This window comes from Podarcis filfolensis (assembly GCF_964270895.1).
Source record: "Podarcis filfolensis genome assembly, chromosome: 7".
Lineage (NCBI taxonomy): Eukaryota > Metazoa > Chordata > Lepidosauria > Squamata > Lacertidae > Podarcis > Podarcis filfolensis.
In genome coordinates this window covers 56,246,270-56,268,966 of record NC_139603.1, presented here as the reverse complement: position 1 = coordinate 56,268,966, position 22,697 = coordinate 56,246,270, and the positions used below count along the sequence as shown (strand labels likewise).

Genomic DNA, 22,697 nt, shown 5'->3' with positions numbered 1-22,697 from the left:
CTTCAGTGGGGCCTTTCCCTTGTTTCCCCACCCACCCACCCTCACAGGCACATTTGGTAAGAAGATGAGAGAGCCTTCTCAGCGGTTGCTCCCAGATTGTAGAAGTCCCTTCTAGCCTGGTCCCCTCTCACTGACAGCCAAAGATAAACCTTTGACCACTAACTTTCTGTTGCAGCCAGGGTCTTTTATTGATGCTTGTTTCCTATTTTCTTCTCCTGTTGCGGTTTTAAATTGGTTTGATTCAAGGCTCTTTTTTATTATTGTAACTTATCTGCCTGTGTTTATTTTAATATTTATAACTGATTGGTGTGTTTTTTAGCTGCATATACTTATAATTCGTGTTGTGAACTGCCTGGGGTCCTGCACTGCGAGAAAGGCAGGATATCAAACAAACAAACAAACAGAAACTTAGAAATGTTTGTTATAATTTAATCAGAAATATAATACATCTCACAGTGACCAAACGAGCTGTGTGCATACTCAGTCTGCTATCTGAGTGCAACTGAAGTGCAGTTTCAAGATCCCTTGCTCTCCTGTCTTAGTCTTCTTTGTCTTTAAACTGGACTGGAACTGGACAGCACTCCAAATATCCCACCAAAATGTCAGCTTCTGAGGTCCAGCTGCCCTTTACCAAGGACCAAGCCTTTAGGAACATGGATAGCTGCCTTATATACCATGTCAGGCCATTGCGACATCTAGGCCCTCTCCTCCTTCCGGAGGGGAGGTGTTGTGGGCGGGAGACAATTCCCACGTCACGCTGGGGGCGTTACGCCCCCTGCCCCATTCACATGGCTGGCGTGCCACGCCCCCAGCTGAGCACCCAATCAGGCGGCTTGGTGGGAAGGGCAAGGTGTGGCCATCACCTACCCCTTCAAATTTGAGTATTCCATTAAAGGAATCCGGCGGTCGTGAATCCTGTCCGATGCCTGTGTGGTGGGGGGCCATGGCACGACCCTCAGTGACATCAGGGGAGAGCTTATAGTTGTATTAGCATCAACAGGCTCCCCCTACTGGTGGTTAACCCCTCTTCAGACTCACCCCTCTTCGAGTGGGTGGAGTCAAAATCTTTCGTGGTCCAATGCCTAAGCCAATACCTTCTCACTTGCTGTAATCAATAAAGTTGTGGCCTTTTCTTGCCCATTAACCTTATATACTGTGTCCTCGTATCTTTATTCCTCCAAGCGGGGGTCGGGTCCTCGAACCACAACTCATTATTGTCTACGCTGACTGGTAGGACTCTCCAAGGTTTCAGGTGCAGAGGTGTCAGAACATTCCCAGCCCTACCTAGAGATGTCAAGGGTTGAACCTGGGACCTTCTGCATGTAAGATAGATGTTCTACACCCAAGTTTCCCCCCTTTAGTAGACCCTGCCCTGTGGAATGGCTTTCCAAGAGAGGCTCAGCATGAGTCATCCATTCTGCCTTCCAAGTGTCTTTGAAAAACCGTATCCTTCAGGCAGGCCTTTCAAATCTGAGATGCTTCACCAGCCAGCTTTTGCCAATGTGTTTGATGCTTCTGCATAGTCCAAACTGTTCTATTGATCAATTAATGATAAAACCAACTCCATGTTGTGTATATTTTCACACAGATGCCACATTCAAAGTTATAGTCAAACATGAGCTGAAGGGAAAAGCTTTTTGAAAATAATTAACATTACCAGTTTTGGCAAGCAATGCAAATCTCCTGTAATTAAGGATTATGTAAAACTGGGATTTTAAGTACACATGGAATATTTTGCTATTATACGTATTTTTCCTAGGAGATAATAGTGATAACCTATCATACACAAACACCTTCCACTGCATCTTTTTTTAAATTATGTGCTTAATGTTACAGGTTAATTGGTGGTGTTTGCAAGTATCTTGTTTTCACTGGCGCTTAAAATACACTGCTAGCAAATCGACCCACACCTCTCCTCAGTCAGCATCCGTACCTCCCTCGTAGTCTGCAGTTTAAATATATTAACAATGAGAGCAAATGAAATAAACCCAGGTAGCCTGGATGTGGGAGAAGAGGGAAAAGATGCCTGCAAAATTTGTATTACTTGTTTCTCATACTTCCAAGTCAGAGAGATGAGGTGGGGAGATAACATTCCCCTTTAATCATTTTGTCAATAGTTCAGGAAGAACGCAATACACTGTTATTGTTATTGCTATTGTTATTAAATATATTTTATATTAAACAATTTTAGCAAAACAAATTATCAATCAAAATAACCAATTACATTTCCCCCCCTTTTTTATTCTACCCCTTCCCTCCCTCTCCCACCCCCTAAGGACTTCCCTCAGCTCCCCTCTCTGATTTGTTTGTACATATCATTCTCTACATGTTAAAAATGGTACATATCATTGCCTTAGATGTCATCTATTCTACTAATAAATTTGTGGATGTTTGTTCAAAACCTGGAAAGGAGTCTAAATCATTTTGTTGTTTTTTTAGATAGTTTGTAAAAAGTTCCCATTCTTCCTTAAAGTCACAATTGTCCTTCTCACATAATGTATGTGTCAACTTTGCCAACTCCGCATAACTCGTCAGTTTTTCTTGCCATTGTTCTTTCGCTGGGATTTCCTCATTCTTCCATCCTTGTGCTAACAAGACTCTTGCCACTGTTGTTGCGTACATACATAAGTTCTTTGTTTTTTCTTGGCAGGTCTCGTCCTAAAATCCCTAACAAAAATGCTTCTGGCTTCTTTACAAATGTCATTTTAAACATTATTTTCAATTCATTATATATCATCTCCCCCCAAAATTAACTTCTCTACATTCCCAACACATATGGTACAAAGTACCTTCTTTTTCTTTACATTTCCAACATGTATTTGACCTGGTTTTGTACATTTTTGCCATTTGTACTGGTGTAATATACCATCTATACATCACTTTCATATAATTTTCTTTCAAGAGAAAACAATCTGTAAATTTCAAATCCACCTTCCACAATTTTTCCCAGTCCTCACATTGTATATTATGTCCTATATCTTGTGCCCATTTGATCATAACCGATTTGACCTCCTCATCTTTTGTTTCCCATTCTAGCAGAATACTATACGCTTTCTTCAGCAGCTTTGCTTCTTCTTCTATAACCTCCTTCTGAAATCTAGAGATCGTGTAGCTAAACCCTTTTTTATTGTCTTCCTTATACATCTCATATAATTGTCTATAATGCAGCAAGCTCTGAAAATGGTCTTTAATTTCCTCATAGTCTTAACACAAGACACAATTAAAGCATATAAGCTGAAAAATCAGGGGCATTACAGTCCTCCATTGCTTAGCCCTGCTACTCCTTTGCAGGTGGACTAATCCTCAGATGGCTTGAATCTCTCGTTTTTAAAACAAAACAAAAACCCTTTTCTTTTTTAAAGAAGCGTGCTTTTGAATTTGTCTATCAAACTGCTCAGAGAGAGGTAGAAGCTAATCGAGAATTTGCTTTCTTTTATTCTCTCCCCAGCAGCCAGAACTCCCTGAGAGACACCTTTCATTGGTTGTTTCCATCTCCTGTTTGCTGGCATCACAGAATCCTGCCTCCCTGCACCTACATCAACATCACATGTGTGAGGCTGATGGAATAAGTGATCTGAATCAGCCATCAGAACAAGCAGAGGCGTCAGTACATCAAGAGCAGTGAAGAAAAGGGGGTGGCAATTTAAAAAAAAAAAACCTGCCAAGCATCAGCTGAGCCCTCTAAATCTTGATTTTGCACATCTGCAGAAGCATGGAGAGAAATCACTATGCATGAGAAGCACCCTATTTATAACACTCTCACCCTCTTTCCTATGCAGCGTGAAACTGTACAGGGATAAGCTTTCTCACCAAAGGATGCTTTTACCGATTCACTGTATCACACTTGCTGAAGGCCAACCTGGAATCCTGATGCAAGCAGAAAATATTTTTGTTTCACAAAAGACCTCCACCTAAAATGGCAATAACAACATTTATATTCCAAAGACATATTTTCCTTGTTAAAAATGTGTTATTGCAGAGGACGTGATCAAGTGATAACACTGAAAATATTACACAAAAATATCTTATATTTCACCCATTCCCTCATTCACTAGCAGCAAGAAAGTAGTGTTATTGAAGTACTTTCAAAAGACAGTTGCTAAATTGAATTTTTATATTACCTTGTAAAAGATTTCATCAGCCAGTGCAATATTCCTTTTGCCATATATGCTTAAATGTGTACTCCTGTTTATGTATGCCACTATAGATAGATGTATCGATCAATAGACACAGATACATATATGACTATATATTAATATAATTGTTTTGTGGGAACTACAGTAGATTAAATAATTTTGCATGATTGCTTTTTATTCTCCTTCTATACACAAAGAGTCTTGTACTCACAAAAGGAAGCTCTACTAAATTATTCTGATTTCTCCATCCCTTAACCTTCAGGAGTGACCTCTAGGGACAGAGAGGGCTATTGTGTAGGCAGGTAGGGAAACCCTATTGCTCAGGCAGAATTCCTCTTGCTCTTTTCCTGATCCAGCCCAATGAATTCAAACTCAAGCTCACATATTACACTGAGTACAAGGTGTTTCCTGTACATACAAAAGCTTGTGTAAATGAGTGTTTGTTTGAGAAACTGTCTAAAGAGACAAATGGCAGAGTGTGCCTTCGGGGGTGAAGTAATACTTATTGTATTTGTACATCTCAACTATTTACGTACACGGGTACATAGATTGTGCCCTCACTGGATATGAGCATGTCTTTGGGCACACCTCTTACATTCTACCACCCCAATTAAATTTCCATAGATGTGGAAGACGTAAGATCATTCTACTGTGCATCAAAGTATCCAGTAAAACGTTTAAACACACATTTGCATTACAAAGAACTATCATATATGTTTCAAATACAAATGCTTTACAGTGTAACCCTATAGATGTGTATTCAGAAGTAACCCTTGGTAAGTTCAGTGGGGCTTACTCCCAGGTAAGCAGGTGGCTATAGTCCTCTCTGTGAGCACACTTTCACAGTGACGCCTCTTTTCTCTGTTCATTACCCAAATTCCATAATGTGTTAAGTCAATTCCTGAGTCCACGCCTCCCAACATCAGTGCACTCAACACAAATGCCCCCAGCAGACACATGTTCAGGATTACTGTGAAAGAGCCCTATACCCATGCAGCTGATTGTACATGTGTACCAATCTCTTACCTGTGATTGGTAACCCTGGCCAATTCATCTCACTGAAACGATACCATGGTAGAACTGTTCAGACCCCTTCCCTATAGATCTGTTCCTTTGGAGCAGACCAGTTGTTTATCCCTATTTTCAACCACCCCAGAGAATCCATGCATGGAACTAGTGTCACAGCCGAGGAGCCAGATGGCGGCCTAACATGATCCCTGATTGGATTCTGTGGTCACCATCTGCACAAGGGTGAGGTGGGGGAGGATGACGCTGTTGCAGCATCTCGTCCCATTCTACTTATTTTCAATCAGGTAGAAGATGCCTCATATCCCTTCTCTGAATCCTGCCTTGATTACACATGAGTACAGCCCAAGTCTTCCTACTTCTCTGGCTTCCTCCCTTGGTTACTCAACTATCCATTTACAACAACCATTTTTTACTAAAAGATGTCACTTATTTGGTCATTTGTACAATGCCCTTTGGTAGCAACAACACAATGAGTTGATTCAGATTTATCATGGGGTGCAGGAAACATATTGTAATCCCATTCTCCATAGCCCTTTTTTAGATGTTCCACAAACACAATGAGGATTGTGGACCTAGCCCTGAAATATGCTGTCCAATATCTCCTTCTGTTTACTTGTTTCTGGGCTTCCCATATCTTTTTAAACTTTTGTCTCCAATTCATGAGGACTGGTGGTGTTTTTAATTCATTCTGCTGTTTACTGGGTTAAAATTACCTTACTCACTTGACAAGTCATTTTCAGATATTTAAGCATGAACACGGAGGGGAGGAACTGGGATTATGCCCATGGTTCCTGATATCTACACATTAATCACCAAATAAGAAGACATGGGGATGCAGGTGGTGCTGTGGTCTACATCACTGAACCTCTTGGGCTTGCTGGTCAGCAGTTTGAATCCATGTGATGGGGTGAGCTCCTGTTGCTCTGCCCCAGCTTCTGCCAACCTAGCAGTTCAAAAGCATGTCAGTGCTAGTAGATAAATAGCTACCACTGTGGCGGGAATGTAAATGGGATTTCCATGCGCTTTGGTTTTTGTCACAGTGTTCCATTGCACCAGAAGCGGTTTAGTCATGCTGGCCACAAGACCCGGAAAGCTCTCTGTGGACAAACACCAGCTCCCTTGGCCTGAAAGCAAGATGAGCGCTGCACCCCATAGTCACCTTTGACTGGACTTAACTGTCCAGGGGTCCTTTACCTTTACCTTTTACATGTATTTCCAAAACAATACATGAACTGAAACACAGCCATCTTTTGAAATCTGCACTTGTCTGAATTTTGAGATGCTGTTCTTCAGCCAAGTAATATGTACGAAAATGCATATACTAAAGAGTGCATATACTGTAAATGCATATATCAGTAAAATCATATACAAAATGCATTATATTTTTTTCAAAATTGCTTTGCAAGAATTATTATTATTTATCAAATGTGTATATTGCCCTTCATCCGAAGATCATAGGGCAGTTCACAACACAAAAATACAAAATGAGAACATAATAAAACAAAAACAAACCAATAACCCCCCTCCCACAAAAATGTGTACATTAGGCAAAGGTGCACATAAGGAAGGGGGGGATTGCAAACTGATGTAGAAATGAATTTAAGGTAGAAAAAATGAGAAATGAGAGAACCCAAAACTCATAGATTTGCCCAAGTCTACCACTAAATTCCAGTTATTCTTTTTTTAAAAAATTCAAAAATATTTGTGAAATCTTTCAACCCCTCCCTCTCTTCAGTAATACTGATGATGATACCAGCCTTGCACAGTATAGCCAATGAGTAAAATAAAAAAAATCCTGAGCTACTCCACATCACCGATTGTAGCGTCTCTCTGCAGTCCATTAATCTTCTGTGCTACCATTTCTTTCTTTCATTGAAAAGATGCCAGGTCATCAGAAATTCTCTGAACTGACTCAGTGAAAAGTACAGTGCATTGCTTTCTCCGAGGGAATTATTGTTCTCACTCCTGCAGCCTGTCTCCTGGCTGTGAGGAGCTGCATTAGGTTTCCATTTCAGTGCAATACATCTCTTTTCCATTAAAAGTGCAATTTGTACAAACATCCTTTTATTACTTATCAATTGTTTCACCAGCAAAAACAAAAACAGAACACAAAAAAACTGCAGAGCTTGGTAGAAAAATCCACTGCAGAAGAAAAATCCCAGCAAGGTTCCAGGGTGTAAGGGATATAATCCAGGATGGTCCTGGATTTAATGAATGGCAAAATAGGACAATTTTGTTTGGCAACCCATATTAAGGGCTTTATTTCATTGGAAAAGGAATACAGATGTAGACAGGCTAATCAAATCTGTTATGTTGTTTGATCACAGAAAAGTCTATTAGTTTCCTGCAGGGCCATATAGCATATTCATTTTTCTTACTTGGGTCCATGTGTTCTAAGGATAAGAACCTCTTTGAGGACAAGATGGCAGGGAAAATTCTTGCCTCAATCTGAGCCATTTCACACAGCTCCAAGCGCATGCAAATCTGGCACAGGATGCCTATGCAGTAGAGAAGTCTGCACTGCAGCTAGAGATGTGGCACGTGGCTTAGGAGAGGAAATTATCCCTTCCTTTTCTCTGATAATTACTATGCTTCTTGCGGGTGGGGAGGCAAATACTGGGATGTTGGCTATGGGAACTTCTGTCCAGTCTCCTTATGCATGATAGTGTGCTTGGGAAAAGTGCAGCTAACAGGCAGAGTGGAAACAATGCAACGGTCGGATTACAGAACAGTAAATATGTTTCAGAAGCCTTTGTCATGCTTATCGTCAAAGCACATGTTTCGTCAATACAGAAGCAAGGTATGCACAGCCCATAACTTGAAATGTCTGGTGCAAATTGTCATGCTCTGTTTTCCTCTGCAGAGCCAACATGCATTTATATAGACCTTTCAGCATTGCAAACATGGCTTTGCTGTAATGGTTTGCATTTAGAAGGCTGGGTGCTGGAAATGGGTACAGCTACTCCCTTAAATGACAATTGGTCGTGATCCAGTGAGGAAAATCCAGTAGCAAACCGTGCAGGGCTGGCCTGTCCCTGCCAACACGGCTGGAGAAGTAAGAATTCCATGAGATCTCACCGGAAGCCACTGCCACCATGTGACCCCAGTAAGTGAAGCTTCATCTGGGTGGGGTGGGGGACCTTCCCATTTTGATTCAGGCAGAAAAACAGGGTGCCCCCCCCTGGGAATGTGTAATAGAATCACAAGCCACTGTGATAGCCAACGCAAGTGGTTTGCTTACTCTTATCTGTTCCCTTCTGCTGTTCTCCTTTCAAAACGAAGCCACTGTGTATCTCTAAAACAGTGGTTCCCAACCTTTTTTGGGCCATGCCCCACCTAAGCATCTCTAAAATCCTCATTTCCCCGCCCCCATGACATATAATTCTTATTATTCAAAAAGTGATCTCCTAATCACATGAAGGAATCCTAAAAGGCCACTCAGTGTTAATAACTTATTCTCGAATTGCCCCCCTTAAAAATCAAATTGCCCCCCTGTGGGGCATGTGCCCAACATTGGGAATGATGGCTCTAGACCCTCTCTGGTTTGGCCTCCTCTGCAATACATTTTATACATGATTGCAGCATAATTTATGCACCCCAGTCCAACACTGACATCTACGTGCATGCTATGTTTAATCGTTTTAGCATTCAGTTGTCAGTGGAGGATTATCACATCCTAAGTTGCTGCTAGCTTTATATGTTGAGATTTTTAGCTTAATCTTTTTCAAGAAAGTGCAATTGCACAAACATTTACAGCCTCTCCCTATGCATAGCCTCAGCCAAGCGATGGCAGAATAAATGGAAGAAGCATAACTCAATGGCAGAACACATGCTTTGCATCCAGAAGATTTGAGGTTCATTCCCTGGCGACTCCACAGATAACTGGGAAACACTGTTTTCTGAAACCCCTGGAGGGCCACTGCCAGTCAGTGTAGACTAACTGGTGGGGAACCTGTAGCCCTCCAGATGTTGTCAGATTCCAGCTCCCATCAGCTCCAGCCAACATGGCCAGCAGTCAGGGATGATGTTATATTCCAGAAGCTTGTAGAGGACCACAGGTTCCTCATTGTTGGTACAGCCAATACTCAGCTAGATAGTCCAATGGACTGACTTGGTTTAAGACAACTTTGTATGTTCCATACAATTGGCACTTGCCACTTAATTCCCACCAAGATGACAGCTTCCCACAGCCTCACATTCTCCAGCAAATTAAGAAATGGTGTGCAACTTGATCCATGTTTTGCATCATGGGGCAAACTGCTTCACAAAGCTTTGCTGGACCATCTCATGCTTTCATGGAGAATAGATTTTATGAGCCACAATAGAACCTTCATGTTCACAGGCTGATGCTAGGAGACAAACAGGTGCAGATGGCCTATTTCTTTCGTGCTGTGTTTGTGGACACCTGGCTGAGCTCTTTGTGCTATTTTGGTCAATGGTAAATTGGCCACAGATGTCAGCTAAGTCAAGGTGTTAGCTCTTCCTGGTGGGCCTCTCATTGCTATTGCAGTGGATTTTATTTTCATCCCTGTGAAATGTAGCACACACCTCAGGGAAAGGAGATCCCACTGCTCTTTTTCCACAAATAAGTACAGTAAAGAAGTTATACACACCTGCTTAGAAAGTTATCATTTTCCTCCCTTCCTTCCTTATAATTTTAGCCCACTCTTCATCAAAGAAACCCAAAGAGCGCTCTCTCTCACACACACACATTTGAAGGGTGATTTGCAGTCTAATGTGCAATATAAGTGCTATGTAAATATTTACCCTTGCTTTTTAGGATCTACCTTGTTTCTATTATTGTAAGTTGTTTAAAACTGTTTTTAATGTTGCATTGTAATTGTTGTAACTCACTCAGGAACCTTATGATGAAAGACGAATAACAGCAACAACAACAATAGAAACAAAGCACTGTAAATACTAGGGATGTACAGTGGCTTCATGTGTGGTGTGAATAATGAGGTGAATTAAGGGGAGGGTGTATTTCCACATTCCTGAGTAGAAGTGTGCTGTCAACAACTTCCTCTCCAGTCAGACCAGAGCCTCCAAAAAGCCTTGGGTCACTCTGTTGTTCTGAATAAATATGTATATATACAGAGCTCTTCATGTTGTGAGGTATATCAGAGGCCTTTAAGACCTACCAGCAGACACAAGCAGAAAGAAAAGGCTGGTGTGAAGCTGCAATGGTTTTAAAAAATGAAAAAGCAAGAATAAACACCATTCATCCACTTCCCAGATGGGACAACCCCTCACTCACCCTTCCAATACAGAATTAAGGAGGAAAATAAATCTGTTTTAATTCCCCCCAAATAAAGCCCTGGGCCTATTTGTCTGAAGTTTGGTAGGATTAATTAACTCTGGATAGGTTCTTGTGCCTGTAAATTTTATCCACTTTGGCCAAATGAGACAAAAGTCATCCCTGTGTTTAGATTCCCTATTATAGTAAATGAGGACAGAGCTTCATTTTATACAGAGCAGCTTGGAAGCTAAAACACATATTGAAGAGGAGAGAGCACAGAGAGACTTCAAAACAGGTCAGATTTCTATTTTTATTTTTTTAAAAAGGGCAAGTACAAAGATATAAGGTGAATCTGGGGGCCCATGCACACCTTCAGTATATGCACATCCATCTTTCCTCGACACTGGGTCCCTTGATATAATGCCCACGCCACCTTAGCAAAAACAATTTGAGAGATTTCTACCTCAGAAGGCAAGCGGTGTGACGTCCCCTGCATATGGCCTCCCTTTTATGTCCCCGCTTCACACTCAGACTGACAAGAGGGGCTTGTGAAGCCTTTTCTTCGTGGCTCCATCTTGACCTTGACCTCGGAGCTTTAGAGAAGGTGGCTTGCATTCGAAGCAGCCATTCTCCACCGTAACTCCTCTTTTCTTTTGATATTAAGGAGAGTGAAAGGTCATGCAATATGTTCCCCTTCTTAGGTTTAGCATTGGTGGGGGGGGAGGGTGGCGGGGGTTCTGCTTATTCCTTTGCAACATATATTTGCTTTGAGTTTTTATTTTGCTCAGGTCAGGTACAGTGAGCATCGTTCATTTCTTTCCCTCACATCTTCCTTTTCTTCTTCCCATCCCAAACAGGGAGAGAGAGGGAGAGAGGGAGAAAACCAAATATATATGTGTCAGACATTCAGCGAGGGAAAGACAAAGGCACTGAGTTAATTACCCATCATTTACTGCTGCTGAGAAGAACAGATGGTAGCAAGCGATATGTGAATGGCATGGGGCAGTGAATTATTCGATCTTTTTCAGATTAATCGCCAATGGCAAAGTAGGTGATTACAAGCTGTGACCCTTATATAAATGCATAGCATGTATACATGGGCTCTGAGAGGGGGAAGGGTTGTTTAGTTTGTTAAAGAAATTTAAAATCTTTGGAGGATGTCAGACACATGAAAATGGTTGACACAATAGTGAGGAATCACACTGTGTGATTCCCAGCAAATGACATTCCTCTTCAGGTAACTTTAGAAAGCCCCTCTGATTTGGGTCATTTTGCCTGGGCTCATGAATTGGATCACAATTAAACCCCAAAACAGAAACCCATATATTTTGAATAGTTTTCACGAAGGAGAAGGCTGTTCACTTGAAGAGTCACTGGGATGAAGCTGGTGCATGAAACAGTGAGTAGGACCATACCATTTTTAATTTTTTTTTTAAAAAAAGCTAATAAAAATAAAGGTTGGAAGTAAAAAAACAATGACAAATATGATTATTTTGTTGCAAGGCCCTTCTTGGCAGAAGCAGCAAAGGCAAGAAAGAAACAAGGTATTTACTTGCTTCTTTGATTTTTATCATATATATATATATATTAAAAAACAACAACAACAACATCTTTCAGCACCTTTCAAGGTCAGGATGGTATAATTTCCTCTCCATCTTGCTAAAACACCCAACCTTTCTCCTTCCATATGGAAGGAAAAAAAGAAAGGTCTATTGCATTTTCAGTTGCATCAATAATTAATTGGTACATGAGAAAAACAGATGCTGTCTTTTGCAGATCATAGAAACTGCCCCATCATCAAAATGTCTCCAATCACCTAATTATTAAATCTATACAGCGCTAATATTACGGTGGAATGGGGGGGAGAGAGAAGAAAGGGAGGAAAGGAAGCCAGTGAGCCACAAACACCGTTCCCTGAAAGCCTTCCAATTTACTGCCTTTTCTGACACTTTTTATCTTGTAGGAAAACCATCCCCCTGCAAACATCAGGGAGTGGGTGAGTTTCAGGGGGCTTGCTCCATTCTCCCTCCTTGAATATTCTTCTTAATCAAGCAAATGCAAAGCGCCGCCAATATTACTGCCTGATATCTTGTCCGTGTGTTGTTGACGGAAGATGCAAGGTGGTGGGAGGGGGCTGGAGGAAGCTGGGGGGATCGGGCTGGAATTGTATTAGTCAGCAGCACTGGGTAGTGCATTTAAAACTGCAATCCATTTAGCCTGAATATAGGATTGGGAAGAAAGTGCAGCCTGAGCCAATCTGCCCCGGAGAAAAGAGAAGCAGAAACCACTGCAGGAGACTAGAATTTCCAGTGTGCGGTTTCATTAAAAGCCAGCTTTATATAACACCATCAGTTTAGCTGGTGCCCCCACCCCACCCAGATCACTTTCTATATACTATTATGTGAAAAGATGCAAATAATGCAACAGCACATCACAAACAATGATATGGCTCATGGACTTATCTTACCTACATTAACATCACATTGACTCTGCAAGGAGAAGGCTTGCATCACTGAGGACGAAAACAGGTCTGCATACATTTCTCCTTGCTGCGGTTTTCAATTATGAATCTTTCCGGCATCATGGACGCTGCTTTATTTTTTTTCTTTTCTCCTGATGAACTTAAAAGTAAGACGGTGTTTAAGTCGCAGTGATAACCTGGTATGGGAAGGAAAGGGATGGCCCTGAGTTAGGGAGCTTGAAACAAAGAAATCATTTCCACTTTGTGAAATTATAGGGAAAGGAAAAATACCTGCCTCCAACATGGATAATTCAAGCAAGATTGGAAGCAAAATATCCAGTTGGGCTTTGATGAGCCTTCTGATCCTACCTAGATGAGATAAGGAGGTTCTACTAAAGGGCGCTGTAATGTTTATTTGAACACAAATGATGGATAATTTATAGCATAGGGTATAACTGTACCTGTGGGTGCATATTTATAGCATTTCCTGAAATGTCACACAATCCCTGGCACATTCCAAAAAGCAGCAGCTCTGAAAAAATAAAGAACGATGACTGGGGAGCGACTATTAAAATGAATAAGAAATGGTTGGATCCGAACCCAGACAATCTATTTATATATGTTCTTCATGTGGTATGTCAAATTCTGGGGGGAGGGGTGGAACTCATCTCCATGCATTTTATTTTATTTTATTTTATTTTGCAGCTTTTTGCTGCTCCAGAAATATTTATTAAGAAAGCTGCAGGTAGCCATTACTTATAGCCCTGTAGATCCTTTTTCTTGTTGTTCTTTTTGATGAAACAAAGATGAAATTGAAATTGATTTTTGGGGGAGACATTTATATTGAAAGGAGGATCATTTTATATTTTTCCCAAGGTGAAATCCTCATTCATTCCGAAGCATAAAAAGTGCAGAGGGGCTAAAGGATTGTCATACAATGGCCATTTTTATTTCACAGGACGTTTTCCATCGCCAATGGAATTTGATATATTCTTCCCTTATAAGGTGACTGGCGTATGAATGCTAGGGTTTCGTAGTTGCACATATGCAAATATATATGTATTCTGCTTTAAACAAATCTGGCACAAATTATTTTTATATCATTAGGCACATACTAATTTGTTCCTTGGGATTTCTCTACTCCCTTGCTACACTGTTTGTCTTCAAAGAATGACACAAAATAAAATGTGTGCTTGTAGGTTGCAATCCTATGCGCATTGAGGCTCTTTTAATCTCAATGAAGTTAATCTGAGTTAAGCAGCCTAACTGTGCACAGGATAGAACCACAGCATGCAATATTTAAGCAAGTGGATCAGCAAATGATATGGGAAGTGACAGTAAAAGAAAATCTTCTTACGGGTCCGGGCAAGATGGAAAACTTGAATTCTGGACAAATATGTTAGCATGGTTGTTCTTAACAAAAAAAATAATATCAGTGATATCAATTGCTAAATTCCAGTACGTCACTAGGCACCTGTGCATCACAATGCAGTCCACATCTTCTCTCCTCAACCATTTTCATTGGGTTCACTTTGCCAGCATGATGGCATTCACCCATTAGATGAAAACTGTAAGAAATTAGCATGCAGAAAAGTGACTCAGAGGTGGTAAAAGAGGCCATATTCAGCTGAGAAGCCTACAACTGAAAGTAGAATATAATTCACTGTTACTGTAATCAGTTTTATAGCACAACAAATGACATGTTTTCTCATCTTCCCTCAATAACAATATTCATCTGCTTTATACTTCTTTTGCATTAATCTGACCATCCTAGCTAGAGGAAGGAAATAGAAACAAACGTTGCATATGCTTAAAAGCGCGCACACACACATTTAAGCCTGTCTATACATATGTGTGTGCATAATTTGAAATATGTTGTATAGATCAGAAATCATCCTTCATGTAGCATTTATTCTGATATGTACCTCATGCTGTTCAGGGCCAACTAGACACATAGCTAGGAGATCTGCGATTAGACTTTCCATGGTTGGATGTTGGGTTATACTAATTTTCAGTCCCATGTGGTTGCTTTATTTTTTTATTATTCATATCATATATTTCCTTCCTCTTCATATTATCCTCTCAACAACCCTGTGAGGTGTGTTAGGTTGAGAGACTGTGACTGGCCCAAGGTCACTCAGCAAGCTTCACGGCTAGGTGGAGCTTCAAATCCTGTCTTCCCAGTCCAACACATTAACCACTACACCACACTGGCTTGTATGCTTTGAAAATCAGGGAAACAGTGCTCTAGAAAAAGATGTTTTCTTCTCACCCTCTCCCAGATCTAACCCTTGCTACCTCCAGCTCCCTGAGAGGAAATAAAAGTGCACCCAAATAATGCTTAATTTGACCCTTAGTAGACAACAGTTCCCTTTGGGGAAGAGTCATCGCTCGGTGATGGTAGAGCATCTGCTTTGCCCAGGTCCCAGGTCCAATTCCCAACATCTCCATGTAGGCTGTGAATTCGCCCTTTCTGAAACCCTGGAGAGACTGTTAGTCAGTGTAGACAATCGTGAGGTAGAACAAGGTGCTCAATCTTTTCATATCAAGTGGGCCATAAGAGGACTTTGACATGAAACCCACAGGCCGCACACAGCCTTGTCACATGGGGGGGGGGAATGAGGCCAAAATTGGACACCCCCACCCCAGTCAAGCCAGCTAAGCAAGGCACTGGGCTTTGGGAAGGAGGTGGGAGGACTCCTGTCAGAGCCTTCAAGCCTCCTTTGCAAAGCCTAGCACCTCACCTACCCAGCTTTGGGAAGGCAGTGTGAGGGCTTGGAGGGGGCATCATGTTGGGCCACATCTGGACCACTCTGATCTAGATGGACCAAATGGTCTGGTCTAGTGTAAGGAAACTTACTGTGTGCCTATGTTTACACAGGGATTCTAGCACCTTCAGTTTCTAGGTGTCAGATCACTAATGTACTGGGCACAATGCATCACCAATGCATCCACATTTGCATCTGTTGTACCTTGGGCACAGGAAAAGAGATCTGCAGATTTTTCAATACTAATCCACAAAGGGTTACTGCTGCACAAACACATAGCGGATTGCCCTATGGGTTTTTAATCTACAAACAGGAAAGCACTGTGGACCTTCACCAATATCAAGATCTCATAGTGGATTACATAAGCGAGGTAGTTCTTCTACATGTGCAATATTCTTCTGTGCATGGAAGACATTTAGAGCACCCAATGGTAAACATGCAACATCCCTCTTCACACGTTACTTGCATAAAAATTGCAGGGTTATGCTATTTTAGCCTCGTCCTTGAGATCACATGTTTCCCATGGGCAATTAAATAAATAAAAATATTTAACTAACTGACCAATTGTGTCACAAATAACTCAGTTCTGCCCCCCCCCAACATAAAGCCTGCCCCCCTAAAGGCAATCCTGGCTATGCCCATGATGTTTTCCCCCTCCTGGCCCCTCACACATTGGGAGATAGCTTTTGATGAGGAGGACCTTGGTCATATAAAAATAAACCCTCCCAGGGTCAGAAATTATCCCTCATTCAGGAGGGGGAGTCACGTGACCTCAAGGACAGGGCTAAAATGTGTGGCCCTACAGCCCCTTTGCTCAGGTATGTTTCCCCTTTGTGTGAGAGAGACACATGTGGACAGGATTCCATTAGGCTTGTTGCACACACTGATATTCGTAATAGCTAAAAAGAACCCATCTTTTGAACTGTTTTCCCCAAGCACAAAGCACCCACTGCACTGCTGACTTTTGTTCAAAACCCCATTTAGAAAAGCTATGTACAATATGGTGGCTTCATCTTATAATGAACAATTAGGCAAAAGCATTCCTTTTCAGGAGTGAACCACCGTTACCATCGACCAGTCAAGGAAGCATCATACTTATAGTACGGCTTTAAACAGCTCATTCACATCCCACAAAATCTGGGAGAGTCAAATCAGGAGATTTACTTTCACAATTAAACAACTAGTCCAGGACCCCTTTGCTTGCAGCTTAAATCAAAGCACTGGAGCCCTCTTTTGGTCAAATTGGAAATTGACACTGTTGGCTGGGTTGCTACAAGGACATAAAATGTTACTTTCCCCCAAACCTACTCCCATTGAAATCAATCACAATTCATTCTCTTTCTCACTTCAGCAGCAGCTGTAAAAGGCTTTTTATAGTGCCAGCCCTTGTTTCTAAAGGGATTATTTTTCCATTTATAAGACAGATCTCTGCACCACTGGCTTTGAAATTAAGTGTAACCCACCCACCCCTGCTGTTACACACAATAGACTTCTTTCCAGAAACGTCAATTCATGCAATAGTGTTTCTGGAAATGATGCAAAACATTTGCAGAAAATTGTTCAGTGCTTCAGCAGACACCCTAGGAACCAAGGTATCCAGATTTTATGGCTACAACACACACACACGGGGGGGGGGGTGAGAGGCGGGGAGACATGCAACCACACTAGCCTAAACAATTCATTCACATCTTATGCTGCATTCAGGCATTCAGCCTCATCATGGGAGGGCTAAACATGAATGTGTGTGTGCCAGTCCCACCCTCAACATCCTCTGGGCACCAGATCCACTCACTCCAAGTTTGGAACCTTCATGTATTGATTTCAAAGGTCTAAAATGTCTTCTTACCGCGTTCACCTGAAAGTGGGTAGAAGCCGCTTATGAAATGAAGCTTTTATGCTGAACATGCTCAGAAGCCCCCTTCAGACTTTCAAAAGTTGACCCCTCCTCTATATGCAGTTATAACCCTCACTTGTTCAGGAAAACACTCAGTTACGGTGAAACTGAAAGGCATCAGTGAAAACCTGGGACCACTTCGTGTGTTACTCCTTTCTGATCTAGAAAGCATTTCAGTGTAGTAAGCACTGTGAAATTCACATAGACATTACAATTAAACAAATGTATTAAATATATGTATGATGGGTGCAGCAGTTGTACATCTCGGCATATAGGATTCAGACCAAAAGATGCAAAACAATCTAAATAAATTTGTTCATGTATTTTATTGGCTTACATTTGCATTTCACCTTTCTTCTGAGGTGGTGGGAACTGGTTCTCGTGTTTTGTCCTCACACCACAACCCTGTTAGGTAGGTTAGGTTGAGAGAGAGAGTACCTGGCCCAAGGTCACATTATGAGCTCCATCCGCAACTGAGTGAAGATTTGAACCTGGGTCTCCTTGATCCTAGTCCACTAAACTAGGAGTGCTAAACTACTCCACCTTGCATGAGACCACAAGGAGAACAAAGGAATGGAGTCATGCAATGCTGATCAGCTGCCTGATTCTGTTGCCAACTTACCTGCTGTCATAGCTCAGGCTTTTCCTATATCATCCTGAAGATGATTCAACCTGTTGCCAGCGCCATTCAAGCAGCAATAAAACCACTTCTCTGAAAGCATGCCACACAATTGCTCCACACACCCCAGAGCATCAGGCTATAGCCCCGGTAACTTTGACGTGAGCTAATGTGGTTTCTTCATAATGTTGCAGTGACATTTCCAACAATTCTCCTCCAAGTTCCCTCCTGAAATTTGCAATGATGACAGTGGTTTATAAGCTCTTTCCTTCCAAGGGAAAACTTTCTATGTCATCCTGCTGGCCCATGAAACCCCATGTGATTGCAATGGAACTGCTGCATGTTGGCGAGTTTGCACAAGGTGCTCTCTGTTCACATGGCACATGTATTGTCAACTAAGAGTGAGACCCCAAACATACCCAGTATTCATAGAATCATAGAACTGCAGAATTAGAAGGGAACTGGAGGTCATCTAGTTCAACCCTTGCTCAATGCAAGATCTGTAATGAAAGATGAAATGACAACATCCCTGGCAGGTGGGTTCCCAGTTTCTGCTTCTCTGCAATTTCCATCCATTGGCTCTAGTTCCTTTCCTTTGGAGCAACAGAGAGCATCTCTCTGCCTGAAAACCCTCCAGACATTTGAAGGCAGCTATCATATATCCTCTTCAACTTCTATTCTCCAGGGTAGAAGTACCCAGTTCTTTCAACAGTTCTGCATAGGGCTTGTTTTCCAAACTGCTCACCATCAGTAGCAGCCAGTGAGGTGGCACAACTGCTCACCTGGCTTCCCCACACCACACGGTGCTGGTGGTTACCAAGGGGAGAAGCAGCAAAGCAGGGTGGTGCAGGTACAGCAGCAGAGCCAGATAAGCAATGCCACCTTGCCAGTCACTACTGCTCCCAATCCTGGTTGACCACCTCTGGAGACAATCCAGTGTGCCAATGTCTTTCTTAAAATATGGTGCCCAGAGCAAAGAGGTTCTCCTGTGGCTGCATATTGCAGAAGATAATCAGTAACGTGGTCTTTGAGAAAGCATCGTTATAGCCATTCTTCTCTTTGAGAACCCCTGATCAGCTTTCTAAGGGTCCAGATTTCTCCATAAGACAGTTTGAAAAAGTACTTGGGTGGAATTCAACATCACACTATTACAAATGTTCCATCTGCCTAAGCATTTCAGCTTGCTGGACAGGAATGATCCCCCTCAATGCAGTCTTGTAATACCAATATTTTGTGGTAACACCACTGTGGGTTTAGGGTGGGAGGAAGACAGACAAAGCATTGGACCAATGACTGAAGTCTTGTTGTCCAGTGGGAGACCTCTCCACTTCAGGGCCCTACAAATACCCCTATGTGGGAGCATCAGATTAACATACTCTCCTTTCAACATGTTGAGTGTGTGAGCTTGCAGCCCCAAAAGACACGCTTTCTTCGGAGTGAGAGCACAGCTCCACAGAAAGCACACTTTGGGTTCCGTACTCTCACATGAATAAACAGGATGTCCCAATTTTATTGGTACAATTGAGGGGTGGGCTAGCATGGTGGAGCAGGGCTGTGATACAACAGCACCACATTAGGCCATGAGCTTGTGATGGGGCCTAGCGATACTGCCATGACTTTGTGCTGCTTACTTGCTGCCTGGAAATATAGAGGAGGAGGAGGAGGAGGAGGAGGAGGAGGAGGAGGAGGAGGAGGAGAAGAAGAAGAAGAAGAAGAAGAAGAAGAAGAAGAAGAAGAAGAAGGGGGGGGTTGGATTTGATGTCCCGCTTTATCACTACCCAAAGGAGTCTCAAAGCGGCTAACATTCTCCTTTCCCTTCCTCCCCCACAACAAACACTCTATGAGGTGAGTGAGGCTGAGAGACTTCAGAGAGGTGTGACTAGCCCAAGGTCACCCAGCAGCTGCATGTGGAGGAGCGGAGATGCGAACCCGGTTCCCCAGATTACAAGTCTACCGCTCTTAACCACTACACCACACTGCAGAAGCACAGGATAGAGGCAGCCTCTATGGTTGAACTACAAGCTGGTAACTGAAGAAAGTAAAGCAGGGTGGGGAACTTCAGGCACCTCTGCCTGTTTCCTGGAGCTCTCCTCAGGCCACCACCCCCCCACTGGCCCTACATTGCATCTTCATTGTTTTTGCCTGGCTGTAATGTATCCTTGAGTTTTAGAAGACACGAGAGTACTGTACAAAAGTATAATTTACACTTGTTGCTGTACCCACTTTTGTCTCTGTCCCTGCCCACCACAGATATATGGCCCCAGAAGCTTGCCAAGAGGTTGGGCTGCAAAATTTTCCCCACCTCTGCAGTAAAGTGTCTGACAGCTATTTAGGTCTCACTCAGACTTTCAAGCCAAGTTTCATTTAAAGGGCATTTCAGTGTTGTCAGGGGCTCAGGAGCAGGAGCACAGGGGAGAGAGGAAATGGAGAGCGAAGGGGAAGAATCCGAGGGCAGCGTAGGGGAGTATGACAGTGGCCCGAGAGATTCCATGAGCTTCTCCAGCGAATCAGAAGATTCCCAGAAGGGGGCGCCGATGGTCAGGGCAAGGGGGGGTCCCAGGGGGAACGCACCAGAAACAAGGGGCCAGCGGGGAACCCCGAAGCAGCAGCGGGGGATCAGGACCAGTTTCCCCACCAGAGCGTAGTGGGGGGGGAAGAGTCACATGTGTCAGGGCCAGTGTCTCCTCCAGCGGGGAGAGAAGGTGAGTCAGGGCTGACCACGCCTCCAACGGAGGGGAGGTCAGTTGCAGCTAGCCTCCCCGAAGGGGGAAGCAGTGACAGCAGCAGTGAAACGGTCAGGAGGAAAGTTGCTGGCTGGGCGCGCGCGCCAAGTTCAAATGTACAGGCGCGGGGGACAGCAGGAGACCCGGATGGGGAACCAGCTCCTAAAGCCCGCCGGAGGGAGGGGGAAGGCTCAGGGGATTCAGCGTCAGAAGAGTCTAGAAAGGGCGAGACCCCAACGGACAGGCGGAACCAGAGGCGGAAAGAACAGAGGAAGAGGTGGAGTAAGGCTAGAGTCTTAAACTGGTGTATGGGGGGAGGAGACTCAGACGGAGCATCAGCGGTCTAAAAGTTGAGACGTAGAGCTGCACACTGCGGCTCTGGAAGTGAAACTGAACTTCAATAAAGACTTTCGTATTTAACAACGAAGTGGCGTTGGTCCTTTGTGAGCTGGGACCTCGGGCAGCTCTGACAAGTGTATTTCCCAATCAATGAATATTTCCATTCAACTCAAAGTACAGGTGGAAATAAGTAAGGAGAAGATAAGAGGAGTTTGATTGATGTGCTTCACTGCATTTTCTCCCTACCTTGCTGGGGAAATGGCTCCCTCTCCTCTTTTACATGCTTTCGTTGCTTTTGTGCTCCATATTTATTTGACTTATAAAAGTTGATTTGAAGGGGACTTCTGTCTTTTACAGTCCTGAGCACATTTTGTCAGAAACCAGTGTGGTGTAGTGGTTAGCATACTGGATGAAAACCTGGGCAGCCGGGATCCAAATGCCCACTTGGCCATGAAGTTCAGCAGATGACCTTGGGGTCAGTCACTGTTTCTCAGCCTAACCTACTTCACAAGGTTTCTGTGCGTGTGTAAAATGGGGAGGGGAACCATCAGAACCATCTTCACCACCTGGAGCTCCTAGGAGGAAGGGTGGGATATAAATAGGGTAATAAAATGACTGTGCTAAGGTTGCAGCCTTTGTGCCTCAGAGATTGCACTGTTTCATTCCATGAAAAGAGGTCTCTTCTTAGGAGGATAGGGAATCATGATGTGTTCAACTTTGCAAAGCTGAAACAATACAATCCGATTTAACTTGAGAAAAGTCAGTGTGCTGCAAACAGCTTGTCTTGCTCCCTAAAGTGTTTGGTACTATAAATAGATGGATTTGGCAGCTGTCTACAGCACATCCCCTTCAACAGCTCAGAGGCTCTACAATGCATAGCTGTAGCCAGAACTGGATTGCCAGGCTCACCTGGAAAGCCACCTTCGAAGTGTCCTTAAATGTGAGCTCTTGAGAAATGGCTTCCCATTGGCCTGTTGAAAGGAGTTCTTTCTCTTTTTCCCATTTGTGCAGCATGCTCACAGTCAAAGGTTTGTAGGGGCACAATATGAGTGCAATGAGAAATGCAATAAAAATAGTCTTAAAGGGAAATCAGAGAAGGAAATTTACACTCGCCATATTTTGGAGAGAAGAAATAATAAAGATCAAAAATACATTAAGAATGTACATAATGAATATAATTCATTACGCCATTTTTGAAAAAAGTGAACAAAGCCATCTAGACACAAAGCTAGACTGGTGACTGGGAGTGACCGCTGAGACCACATAACACCAGTCTTGAAAGACCTACATTGGCTCCCAGTACGTTTCCGAACACAATTCAAAGTGTTGGGGCTGACATTTAAAGCCCTAAACTGCCTCGGCCCAGTATACCTGAAGGAGCGTCTCCACCCCCACTGTTCTGCCCGGACACTGAGGTCCAGCACCAAGGGCTGATATCTGGCACTAGCCCCACTCTCAGTGCCCAGTCCATTAATTCAAAGGTGTGTTC

At 42.9% G+C, this 22,697-nt stretch overlaps 1 long non-coding RNA gene across 2 annotated transcripts in view; it reads left to right on the top strand.

Moving 5' to 3' along the window:
- The window catches only part of LOC310766852, a 268,649-nt gene extending 264,365 nt beyond the window's left edge, over positions 1-4,284 (top strand). For both annotated transcript variants that reach the window (XR_014550460.1, XR_014550461.1), the window contains exon 6: positions 3,449-4,284. This is a non-coding gene — a long non-coding RNA (uncharacterized lncRNA). The remainder of the gene's footprint in view (positions 1-3,448) is intronic.
- The last annotated feature ends 18,413 nt before the right edge of the window (positions 4,285-22,697 follow it).